The 13,773-nt window shown below is 38.5% G+C and overlaps 1 protein-coding gene and 1 long non-coding RNA gene across 3 annotated transcripts in view; one reads left to right on the plus strand and one right to left on the minus strand.

The window, feature by feature from the left end:
* The window catches only part of LOC131065838 (arginine biosynthesis bifunctional protein ArgJ, chloroplastic), a 133,613-nt gene that overhangs the window by 80,713 nt on the left and 39,127 nt on the right, over positions 1-13,773 (plus strand). The gene's annotated exons all lie outside the window — the stretch shown is intronic.
* LOC131856097 (uncharacterized) lies at positions 9,241-9,968 on the minus strand. Its single transcript, XR_009358211.1, has 3 exons — positions 9,830-9,968; positions 9,577-9,729; positions 9,241-9,463 (listed from the first exon to the last, which is right to left on the minus strand). It is a non-coding gene; the product is annotated as an uncharacterized LOC131856097 (long non-coding RNA).

The raw sequence follows: 13,773 nt of genomic DNA on the forward strand, positions 1-13,773 counted from the left end.
GCATGCCCAAGAACGAATTTTACCCTTGTGATGTTCTTTGGTGCCTCCGTTTGTATGATGACCCCTACCTTGTATGGGTTGGTCTTCAATCTTGCCTTGCAGACTATGTGGCCAAGTAACTTACCTTGGGGCACCATGAATTTGCATTTTTTCGGATTCAATGCCAACCTTGCCCTTCGACACCTTTCCATGCATTCTCTAAGTGCTATCAGGTGAATGTCCTACTCATTGTATATTGACTAGTCATCCAAGAAGGCTTTGAAATTTCCTATCGACATCTTGTCAAAAATGTGCAAAATAATCCGTTGGAAGGTTGCTAGGGAGTTGTAGAAGCCGAATGGTATCCTGTTGTTTGCACACACTCCATCTTCTACCACAAAGGTAGTCTTCAATTTATCCTCCTTGGCAATACTTATTCGGTTGTACCTTGAGAATCCATCCATAAATGAGTATATCTCATGGCTCACAACTTCCTCCAGTATGGTATTGGTAAATGGGATTGGGAATGGATCTTTGATTGTTACTGCATTCAAGCACCTGAAGTCCACACATCCTGATTTGGTTCATCAACTTGAGAGAAGTTACAATCGGCGAGACCCACTCGCTTATTTCTATTTTGAAAATAATGCCCGCATCTAACATTATCTCAATTTCTCTGTGTATTTTGGTGTCATAATTATTATTCATCTTGTAGGGTCTCTTTCGTACTAATTGTGCACCTAGTATGAGGGAAATTTTGTGTATGTAGAGCTTTGGTGGTATCTCCTTCAAGTCCTTATATGTCCAAGCGAAGGTGTCCTTATATTCCATGAATATTTTGATTGCAACTACCTTCAGTATAGGGTCCCAGTCATCATTGACCAAGTTGACCTTTGAGTTATCTTCATTGCCCAGATTTATTTTCTTTACACTCAGATCATCATATTTAATTGTCTTCTCTCTTTCAAAGTGAGGAGTGGTCATATCATCCAACCATGCCACTTCCTCTGTAATGTCCCCACTTTGAAATAAAATTTAATAATAAATGATAATAATAAAATTAAAATATTTAAAATTAAATTAAAATATAAAATAATATAATTAAATATGATTAATTAAAAATTAATTAAGTTAATGAAAAGTCAAAAGACATGAAAGGAAAAGTTGTGACTCCCTCAACAATGAGATATAAAAGGGAGAAGAGAACCTCATATGAGAGGGGGGATAATTTGGAAATGAGAAGTGCAGATCTAATTTAAATAATAAGTGCAGATCTGATTATGAGAGGTTGTGTCCATTTCAAAGGGCAGAAATAATGAAGAGTTGCACTCTATCAAAGGGAATGGTGAAAGGGTGTGTCTCTTGCCAAAGGGCATACATGATGAAGAGGTGTGACCTCTCCCTCACATTGAGAGATATAAAGGAAAGGAATCAAAAGCATCTAGTAAGAGCACCATGGATCAGTTCAGATCAGAACTGTTATTAAGTTACAGGCAGTAACATCCTTGTTCTTGGTGGTATGCATGGGGATGTGTTTAATAAGTATCCTTAATATATGAAGCCCAATAATTTTCTTATGCAGAATTAATAGTAATACTAATACGGACTGCAATGTGTATGATAGTCATACTTAATTTCATATACGTATTCATAATACATAAGAAATATATATACTTATAGTCTAAATCATGTTATTGCTCTCCATATTTGAGAAGATGGGATTGAGATGTTCCAAAGAGGGGCAGTCTAAATCCAAGCAATAGGTTAAGTCCCAAGATAGGGTGGGGATCAGCGGCCAATAAGCCTTGAGGGTATAGACCCAAGATAGGTAAGGGCTTGGATCTGTAAACTTTGAGGGAACCTATTGTAGTTGGTCTCTAAGCGCTTTGGTAACATATGTAAACCCTTCTCCCTTAAAACTTGAGTAGTAGCAAGGTTTGATATCTATATTAAGAACTATGAATAATGAAATTAATCAGCTAATAAGGAAAATAGACAAGCACTTGTTAATAACCTATTGAAGAAAATCTATCAATTTTAGTATATTTAAATAGATCAGGTAGGGGACATTACATCCTCCTCGTACTCTTTGTACTTTGGGCGAAAAGTATGACTTTTGGCACCTTGGTTGCCTTCCTTGACTTCTCCAATTGTAGCATCTTGCATTCGTGGTGGAAGACTTCATAGTCTCCCATTTGCCAATGGAATATTCCATTTAGCGAATTCGTCTCATTTCAGAAGTCTTCCAACTCGAGCACCCCTTCATCATTGGGTTCCATGCTTTTCCTTCCTTCATCCATACCGGTCTCGTTGTCTTCGGATTCATCCCTTCACTCTCGATCTAGAGTGTGTTCTGCAACTTTGCTTCCAATTATGATTTGCCTTGGCAGTAATCAACCATCCCCTCTTGAGGAGTGCGTCGCATGCCTTCTCCAATGGGATCACTGCGAAGTCCAAGAAAAATTGTTGTGTCCCAATTGTTACTTTTTGTGCCATCAGTTTTCCCAATGGCTTGATGCCATATTGGTCGGCAACCACCAAGTGGAAGGTCGACAGCAAGAGTGGTGGTCTTTCAAGGCTTTTACAAGTTTCTTATGGCAACACATTGACTCACGAGCCTTAGTTGATGATGGTATTTGCCAGCTTCTTCCCTAGTATTTCCATCTTGATGATTGGCTTCCTCCTGATGCTCACTATTAACAACATAGGATCAATGGCTTGGTTACCTTCATGCGATGGTTTCTTTGACAATTCCTCTTGTGACTTACATTGGTTTTGGTTGATTATGTTGTCACTGATTATATTGGTGATTGTAATTTAATTGCAACATGGTTTGTAGGTGGTCTGTTACCTTTACAAATATTGTTGTTTGCAATACCTATCGTACTATATTCTTCTCGAACTCTGACCGTAATGTAGTGGCAGCTTCATTGGAGGCTCTTCTCACATTTGCCATGGCCTGTTCCATGTCGGCCTTGGCTTCTCGAAGTCTCTCCTTCGTACGAGGATTTGGATATATTGTCTTCTTTGTTTGTAACCTGGTGATCGTCAGAACTTCCTCGTCTAGTTCCTCCATGGCCAGCATATTCACCCCTTTCTGCTTTGGGCAGCCTGTATCTTCATGATTCCCAAGTCCACACTGCTTGCATAACATTCCTAAATTATTTTGACTGCTTTGGTACTCTTAGGCAAACTAACCCCATTCATTGCACTTTCAACACTGAATCATTGGTCTCCCCTTCGTGTCGTACTATATTCTACTTCTTGGGCCACTGTTGTTATTGTTATTGTTGCAGTGGTTAGTATTTCCTTGCTTGTTACGATATCCGCTTGGCAATGCATTGGAGTTGGTAGGTGGTTTTGGTGGTGTGGTCGATGGGGTTGATTGTTTCCCTTGAGCAAAGAGTAGTTGTGTGCTTGTTTTAGGTTGTACGGGCATTCCTTGATGGAATGTCCCAATGCATGATAGATGTTGCTAAACAATTTTTTTTTCAGGTTGTTTTTATGTGACCTACTTTACAATCGGTGCACTGCATTTCTTTGTTTTTCTTGGGATTCTCTTTCTTGGCCTTCAGTTTTTTCATCATACATAGCATATCCCGTCTCAAGGCTTGTACTGTCTTCAACTTGTCATTGCTACTATTTTTCTTACTCTCGTCATTGCTTTCTTTCTTCTTTCTTTGTGATGTTTTGTTCTCAATCTCAATGTCCATTGCCCAATTGTAAGAATCAGTGTATGAGGATGGAGGTACTACTTTCATTTTCTTTCACAGTGAGGGAATCAGTCCCTCAATGAACCACCTCTTCTTCAACCCATCGGTTGACTGGTTCTTCATTTCATCCAACAACTCTTTGAGCCTATGATTGTAAGCCAGTAGGTTCTCATGCTTTCCTTGTTTGGTATTATAGATTTCAGCAACAATTTCTTATCATCTCGTAGGAGTTTAAATTTGCCTGGAACACCTTCTTCATATTTTCCCAAGTTTCTATGTGTTCATTTTCTATTTTTGAGAACCAGTAGATGGCTATTCCCTATAACATTGCAGGAAACGCGCTTAACCAATAATCTTTATCAATCCGACCACTTGCCAACCAAATGGTTTCACATCTTATAGTGCCTTACGAGGTCCTTTGGTCCATTCCTCGTGAACTTTTAGGGAATTTTCGCTTGTCAATACTTGGACTCGTCAGGGGAGTCACCATCATTCTCAGTCAGTATGTACCCTATGCCCAGGACCTGATTGGGCTGTTTTGCTCTTGATGTTTCAGAGCTATACTTGCACTAAGGGCCACATGCAAGTCCTCTACATGTCCACTGTTAGCATCGCTTGCACCCTTGTTACTACTTGCACTCATGACCACGTGCAAATCCTCTACATGTCTATTGTTAGCGTCGCTTGCACCCTTGTTACTTTCCACGTTGTTTTTGGACTTTCTCCTCCCTGGAGCCTTCAGTTTAGCTACCCTATTCTCAGTTCTTTTGATATGGATAGAATCTCAATGTGGTGCAAATTATTCTCATGGATTATGGCAACCTTGTTCTCAAGGTTCCCTCCTTTGCCCTCTTCGTCTCGTATAGACTATATGGACTGGTTACTCTTTGTGGACTCGGTCCCGAAGTTGTCTTTGTCCGATACTAACTATACAGATTGGTTGTTTGCTAGGTCGACAAGGTCTTTGTTACTTTGTTAGGGAGTGGTAGGTGTCTTGCAATATCTTCCCACTCACTCCATGCACGACATGTTGTGCCCTCTTTGCTAGATGGTTTCTGTCTCTCATGACTACGTCTTCAACTGACACTTCTACTTTTACTTCTTGATGAGCTTTGCGATTCTTTGACAATTCTCCACAATTACCATCATTGTTCACCTTGCTCTTTAAGCTAGAGAGATCTTCTCATTGATCCCTCTCCCTTTCGATTATTTGCAGTATCTGTTTCATCTTTGTTTGGCCATAGGGGGATTAATTGTTGGAGGTATGACGTCTACTTGTATCGTGTTCTTCTTCCTCCCTCTGGTTCCTTTCCTCGTACCATTGTAGTATCTGCTGCCTTCGTTTCTCTCAGTCGGTCACGAAGGGTAATGAAGTTTCATGTCAGCAACCTCAGTAGTACCTAGAGAAGGTGGTCAACTTTGTTATTCACTGTTAGGCTATCTCGGATAATTCTCTTGGGGACCTCTCGTTGGAGAGCCTCCCTTTGAACGTACAAGTTGATGGATACTTCCCACAAGTACACCAATTCTTGTATCAATTCATCATCTACCTGTTTTCCTCTTCTTCAATTTCAGGCACTTTTGGTTCTTGTATTGGTCGGCCCATTACATCACGATACTGCCGATTGCCATATTGCCTATTTGTGACATATATTTCTAGGCTTTGTATTGGCAACAATGCCAAATGTTTACTCGAGTAGGGTAATATTATTCAACATGTAGAGTAATGAAATTATCACTTACAAAACATAGAATATCAAAACGTGGCAATACCAAGTATAATATAGTTTCAGAAAGATAGATCATATATTTTGATATGCAACGTGTATAGTAATGAACCGGTTCCCGGCACAAAAAATGAGTACATAAATAGTAGCACGCAATTGGTCAAGGTTACCAACCACCAGGAACTACTAAGCAATAACTAATCGGCGAGAACAATTTAATATCGTTACATAACATAGCTGACTAATTACTACACATTTAACACTTCAGCTAACAATATTTATTTATAAACAACTTGGTATAATCTGTAGTCTACAACCTTGATAGTAATTCTAGAAGTGAGTACAAATGTTGGGGCCTCTGTGGAGCTCATTCTTGTTGGACTATATCCAGTTGCAATAAATACAATTCTTTAGACTTCAGTAGTGAGTAATTTCTAAAGAAGAAAATTCTAAGAACATAGAAGACCTTTTACCTAATGTCCTTGAAGAGTTTGATAAGGATGTTGCTTGCCATAGGAAGGTGAGAATATCAAAAAATATGGCAAGTATTTTTCAAAGGAAAATTACCAAACAATACCAAGTAGTATTCCAAGGAGACGTTTGGGAATTGTTCCCTCATCTCTCGAGTCCTTAAGCTTTTAGTGATTGAAAGCATCCTAAGTGGGGAGGTGTTATATATATTCCGAGAAGTTTGACTTTTTCTTTTTTCTATTGCAACTTTTTTTTTAGACTATAGGCATTGGGTAGCACCCCCTTATAAAGTGCAGTGCACCTGGTAAACTTTTTTCACATGACCGGTGACCTTTGTGTGACACACCTTTAGGTATTATGAGGACGAGGGGAAACTAGACGTCATGACCTCTTGCTTGCCATAGGATGCTTTAGCCAATCAAGCCAAGGCCCCTACCCCATGATAAGATATCTATTGCAATATTTAAATAAATGAATGCTGATTGAGTTTATTATTTCAGTGAAACTACTAATAATGGTGAATAAAATATTCGCAAAATGTTTCTGAAAGATTTACTTAAATAATATTTATTAAAATTTAATTAGCATGAAAATCCTAACATATGTTGGATTGCTGTGTTTGACCCTTTTGGCTGTAGCTGCTGATAAATTTTCCAAATTACAGCAACGAACCCCCCCTTTAATAATATTTGGCAACCCCTACAAGGGCTGTGACAGTCAACATGTTCCGCACTCCCTCATACTTAAGTTGCCCCTCATAATACTAATGTGCTAGCCTTTGAATTTCCAAGCCCGCTTCATTTCCTTGTGCTTCCTTTGAGATGATACAATTCCTGTTTGGAAGATCCTTGGTCACTTTTGAGATGTTTGGTTGGGTATGGAGGGTACCATGACCTCCCTCTGTCCTTTTGTATTAGTGATTCTTTTTGCAATAACACTTCTATGCCCCCTCTCTTAAGCAAACAATATTAAGTTGCCACCCCTATGTATATGCTGCGGCCTGCCTCTTAGGGGTATGACTTGGCCAAAGCTCTCTTTTGCAACTGTAGATTAGTATGGCCAGCTATATATATATGCACAAATCTGACCTCTATATGAAGCCAACGATGAGAACTAGAAGGTTTCTATCTTTCAATTCCTAGACAATCGGTGAGGGTTTTCATCCTTAGGGTAAAAGCTGCACCAAAATTTGGATTTTTTTTTTAATTCTTTTTCCATCCAAATTCTTTTTCCATCCAACCCTAAAATTAATTAAAATTAATAATAATAATAATAAAATAAGCATCTACCGATAAAAAAAATAAAAATAAAATAAGCATCCTTTCTCCAAAGTTATTACTTAAAGTACCTTTTTGGATAACTTAATAAATCATTATTATATTATTCCCTTGTGAAATCCCCTCTTTAGCCTAGGGGGAATAAAAATAGGTGTCAAGTCTCCTGTCTTGATTTAGTTTGGAAAAGGGGACATTACAAAAACTGTTATTTTCAATCTCTAGTCAATTGTCAAAGTTTGTCTCAAATGATCACTTTAAACCAAAGAAACGGGACTCGGACTCGGCAAGGCCGACTCGGACTCGGACTCGGGACTCGGCGTCAGACTCGGTTGGACTCGGGAAAGTGAAAAACTCAAGAATTTTAGAGATTTTTAAAGATTTAAAACTTGTTTCAGACACCCTTTATTGAATACACCTTAAAGACACAAAAACATCATCAAACTCGGCTCATTTGATTACATACACAAGTATACATCAATCACATAAGCATAAACGCAAATTGTAGCTGAAGAAAATAACAAACATAGATATATAAATATTGTCAAATGTATACAATATTACAAAACTCATTGAATAAAAAATCCATGTCATCATATGATCATCATCAAATGTTTCATACAAATACCAAAGGTAAATAGTAAATACTAAATACAACTACAAGTGTACAAGCCTATGGCTCAGAGGGCCGTGCACCATCTCGTCCTGGCCCCCTGCGAAGGCATTTAAAGTAGGTCCTGGATGATTTAGCAGCCATAGTCGCTCCTCGTGACACCATGCCATGCTCACCAACATCAGGAACAACTGTGTCATGCTCGCCAACATCAGGAACAGCTGTGTCACTTTGAGTCTCAGTATTTCCTGTCTCTGCTCGTGCTCTCTGCTCCTCCTCTGCCATGGCTACAGCCTCAGCCTCTATATCTACCTGGTCAATCCAATCAATGTCATCATCACTAAATACAACTGTAGGAGTCCTAGGAGCTGTCTAATTCTCATTGGCCCACTCTGCTTCAAGATCAACCTCATCTAGAATGATAGGAGACATGTCAACTACTGCATTCTTTCTCATTCTCAGGCGGAGGTTGTAGTGAACAAAGACGAGATCATTCATCTTCTCCACAGATAATCTATTGCGCCTCTTGGAGTGTATGTGCTCAAACATACTCCAATTGCGCTCACAACCTGATGCGCTGCATGGTTGGCTCAAGATGCGAATGACCAACTTCTGAATATTTGGTGTCTTTGGGCCAAAAAAGTTCCACCAATGATCTGAGTTTGAAATGAGAAAAAAAAAAAAATCAGTCTCACTCATGAACTCATTTAACAAGTTACAATATAGTATTGAATAAAACTAAAATTAAGCCTTACAATTTATTTTTACCTGGCATCATAGTTGTCCTACTGTCTTTGGCGACAGGACGAGAGAAGGTCTCCCCTTGTGCATCTGAGAACATCTGTAGCTCTCGAAAAAGGTCTATCTGAGAAGTACCAGCAGGTCCCATCTTCTCCATGATTACATATAGCCCATTAAGGACCTCCACATCAGCCTTGAAAGAAGGGATAAAACGGAATGCCAGATTCAGATAATAGGCTGCCGCATGGATGGGCCTATGAAGCTGATGATGCCATCTCCTATCAATGATCTCCCAAATGGGACCATACTTGCTCTCATCTGCTCCATAGATGAATCTGATGGCCTCCTTCACCCTATCCATGCCCTCATATATATAGCCCATTGTGGGCTTATCTCCATCTGCAACTCGCAACAAAACCACCAAGGGCTTAACAAACTGCAAAATTGAAAATATTGTGTAATTTAGAAAAATGAGCAAATAAGAGAATACATATAATAAGTTATAAAACATGAAGTTAAATTGTAGAATTTATAAAAAAATTACTTTCACTATTTCATCACAAGGGACCCAAAAGCCTTGCTCATCAAAAATGCAGTCTGCCATATCTATCTCTGCAGGGGTGGTAGCATAGGATGAGGAAGACCACTCCTCACCAACAATCATACGTCTCAAGGCAGACTTAGACATAAGCATGGACTGCAATGTGAGGAAGTTTGTGGCAAATCTTGTGATTCCTGGACGATGCAACTCCTTCTGCTCTGTGTATTGTCTCATAAGAGCCAACACCCATGAATGATTATATACAAATTTGCAGACATTTCTTGCCCTTTCTACACATTTCTTGACCCATGGGATTTTTCCAATATCCTCCAACATGAGGTCAATGCAATGAGCAGCACATGGAGTCCAAACTATAGATGGGTGCCTCTCCATCAATAGTCTACCTGCAGCAACATAATTTATTGCATTGTAAATTGTAATTAATGGAGGTACAAAGTACAAACTACAAGATAGTAATTAATTTGCAAACAAAATTAGTTTGTAATCAAAAGTTTACCCGCAGCAACATAATTTGCTGCATTGTCGGTCACCACCTATACCACGTTCTCCTCACCCACATCTTCAATCACCTCCTCTATCTGCTCACATAGGTAGGTGGCATTCTTGCAATGGGCGGAGGCATCAATGGACTTGATGAAAACGGTGCCCCCTGAAATAAAAAAATTAAGCTAGGTCAATGATTATTCAATAAACTATTAGATAAAAAATAAAAAATTAAAGACTATATGAAACTAAAATTAATCAATCACCTGCGGAAGAAACAAGAAAATTAAGGAGAGTTCTATTTCTCCTATCCATCCAACCATCAATCATGATGGTGCAACCTTTAGTGCTCCATATGTGGCGTTGTTCATCTAAATTCTTTTTCACATCATCCACCATTTGAGACAAAATGGGTCCCCTCAAATCACTCTCACTAGAGGCTTTGAACCCCGCCCCGCATATGGTAATGGCAGCAACCATTTGTTGCCAATAAGGAGACCTGTCGCAAAGAAACTCAATGAGATAAGTTAAGTATAAAAATTCAATGAGATAAGTTAAGTATAAAAATTAAAACAATCAAAGTTATCAAACATAAAAGTTAGTAAAACATTCACCTGGCTACAAAGAATGGAATACAGCTGTAGCTCCAAAACCTGCCAACTGCCATTTTAGCAGCATCATGGACCTCCTTGTTCCAACCCATGCCCTCAAGTGACGGTTGGGACCCAGGAGTAGTGTGAGGCACAAAGAAGGAATCCAACCTAGATTTACGAATCCTAGGTCCAATGGTAACATTCCCACTACAACTACTAGTGGTAGGAGCATGAGAAGTGGCGGTGGCACTGCCACTTATAGAAGCAGAAGCAGAAACGAAAGCACCAGCAGTAGCAAACTGAGTGGGACGATATGGAGGTAAGGAAGAAGGGCCTCCAACACAACCTAACTGTGTCCCTCTTCCTAAAACTGTCTCTCTCCCAATGGCCGCTCGATCCTCCTTTTGTTTCTTTTATCTTTCAATCTCCTCAACCATTACATAACAATCACGTATGGCCTCAGGGACTGCTTTTAGGCATGGTTCGGCATCATGTCCACGCACACCAGCAATATGGTATTTCAGCCTATATATACCTCCATGGAATATTGTTTTGCAAAATATACATTTTGTTTGCCCCTTTCCTTGCCTTGGAAAATCCTCAGGATATTTCCAAGCAGGGTCCTTTCTCATGGGGGGTCTAGAAGCTGAAGTAGACATTTTAGGATAGTTTTGTGAAACTTGAAGTTGAGGCAAATAATAAAGTGAAGTTTGCTGCAATAAAACATTACAAATACAAAATAAAATTAATACATACATTCAAAAAAACTAAAGTAGGGTTTGTAAATTTTTTTAAAAAAAATTGTAGGGTTTGTCAAACCCTACTTTTAAAAAAAAAAAAATTTACAAACCCTACATACAACCCTACATAGTACAACTACATACTACATGCTACATACAAATTACAAACATACAAAAGATCTTGCATACAAGAAAATGTAAAACTTTCAAAATAAATGAATAGAAAATGGAATTTTTGCATACAAGAAACAAAATAATGTTCAAAAAAACAATCTTACCTCTTACAACAAGCTTGAAATGAGCTGCAAACTCTTCTTATCCAACTCTTGATGCACCAAATCGAAACACAATGCAGCTCCAATGTGACAAATTGAAGAAAACTTGAGCTTCCTCCTTGCTGGTTTTTCTTCTATGCACCCTTGTTTTTCTTCCCAACTCACTTTACTCTTCCTTTTTTTGCAAGTGAATGAAATGAAAGTCACTTTTAGGGCTAGAAGACGATTAACATAAAAAAACGGATTTAAAAAAACTTTGCAAACTAATTTTTTTTTGTGTTTTAAAGTATGCCCACGCCGGCCGAGTCCAGGGCTCGGGACTCGCCGAGTTTGGCGAGTTTGGGCCATACTCGCCAACTTGGTGAGTCGGCGAGTTTACTCGCCAGACTCGGACGAGTCCAAGTCCGAGCCCCTAGGACTCGGCAGGCCTGACATGGACTCGGACTCGCCGAGTCGGGCGAGTCCGGGCGAGTCCCGTTTCTCTGCTTTAAACATATCAGTTTGTGCAAGTTTTTCAAAGGGTTTACAAATGTTGCAAATGGTTTGGAGGTGATCCGAACACCTTATATTCAAACATAGCTGAAGCAGGTTCCTAGGAAGAACCCAAATAGAGGATGACATTGATACAAACAAAATTGCTAGAAAGAATGAGATAGTGATCACATGTGTAATGGTGGATGTGGAAGTGTTATGGAGTTCTGCCTCAAGGCATGTTGCAGTTTTGTCTGAATGAATTTGAGGATAAAGAGTAATGGTTGGAAATGATGTCATTAAATTTTCTTTAGCATTTCAGACAAATTGTTTCGCTTGTTCTTGTTGAGTTCATTTGTCTATTTCCTTGATGGATCATTGTAATTCATTCCTCAAATTAAGTTATTATTAGTTGATTGTCCTTTGTGAGGAGGATATTGTGCACTTAAAGCAAGTTGCAAAGCATTGCAAGAGTTAGGATATTCTTGATGTTGTTGGTGTCCTTAAAGGCCCCAAGAATACAATAAGCTTATAATATTGTTGAGGAGATGGTTGGAAGAGAAATTGATGAGGAGGTGGTTGCAAGAGAAGGCAAGGCCTCAGTCTTTTGAAGTTTTTCCACATTGGTTCTCCATAATAAAATACCTTTGTGTCATGCCTTGTTTTTTTAATGTTTCTTTTTTTGTTTTTGTTCTGTACATGCTTACAGTAGCATATGTTAATCATTTTACTTGAACAACTCATATTTAAAGCACAAAGTGACTCTTTTCTTAAGCAAATGTAAAGAGAGCAGCATTCATAACCAACGTAATTTTTAATGTATGAAATAAGATTTGTTTTGGTGAATTAATTGTTGAATGTTCATCCTAATTATTGATCAATCAAGGAAGAATATATGGCAAGCATTTGAGGAAGTAGAGATTTGTAACCTGATTGTGCGTTGTGTTTTATAAAAATGTGTTTGGTCATTCCTTCTCTATTTGCTTTTTTATTGGATAATTCAGATCTGCATTTATCGTAGCCCATATGATTGATCTTTATGTCTTGCAAAAATTTATGGTGTTAGCATTTTTATCTGTCCCTTTCAGGGCAACACATAATGGAACAATGTGTAAAGATATACCTTTCTTCCAATTAGAAGGGGAAGCTCCCTTACAACAAAAACTAAAACCCTGGAACTCTAAGCAATTGAAACAACCTGTCTTCTTGGTTCTTGGGTAGGTATGAGCATGAGGCTTATCAGCATTTCTACACTAGAGATTTCAGTCTTTTACCTTAAATCAAACAACCTAGACAACTAGCAAACATTCACTCTTTCTAGCTGGAGGCAGATACTAAAATGGTTAAGTCCACACTAGTCATGGATTGAATTTCACAAAAGGACAAGATATTGTCAGCTTATTAAAGAGATTTGCATGCCAAGCTACAAAATCCAAATCATCAACTACTGCAACACAAAGCCTAGAATAACTATCAAGCAATATTCAACTCCTAAAAAACACAATATCACAAAAGCACAATTTTTCAAGCTATGCAATTCTCAAGAGAAATAGAAAAATGAATAACTGAAGTTTCTATGTTAAAAATAGCTTGTTTGCAATCAAACCAAGCTCCAAATACCAAATTGTCTGAAAATATATCATCTAAATCAAAAAATCTGCAAACAGATTTTTGCCAAAAATAGGAAGTCCTCAAAATAGACATTTTAGAAGGTCATCTGAAATTAGCCATGATCTAAAAGCAGCAGTAGCTAAAAGTAGTTACTTTAAGACATCAACTAATGAGCTTAGCACAGCAGCAGCAGCTTCCTGAGTATCTTGCATTCTCTGGAATCTCTCAATTAACATTAGGTGTCTTTCCAGACTGAAGAAAAACTCTTGTATGTTGTAACAGCACACTTATGAACGCTTGAAAACTGATGAATGCTCTCCAAGACACTAAAAATCCTTCACAACTTGCTGAAACCTGCAGGATGTTATGTTGTTCTCAAAACCTGCAAAAACTCTACTGGATGTCTCTAACAGGGAAAATAGCATTGCAATCCTTCTCCAACCTGCTAAAATAGCTCTTGCAAATAGTGAACACTGAGAAGAATGAGCTATCAAAATGCCAAAGTGGATTTATGAAGGTG

This window comes from Cryptomeria japonica, chromosome 6 (genome assembly GCF_030272615.1).
Source record: "Cryptomeria japonica chromosome 6, Sugi_1.0, whole genome shotgun sequence".
Classification (NCBI taxonomy): Eukaryota; Viridiplantae; Streptophyta; class Pinopsida; order Cupressales; family Cupressaceae; genus Cryptomeria; species Cryptomeria japonica.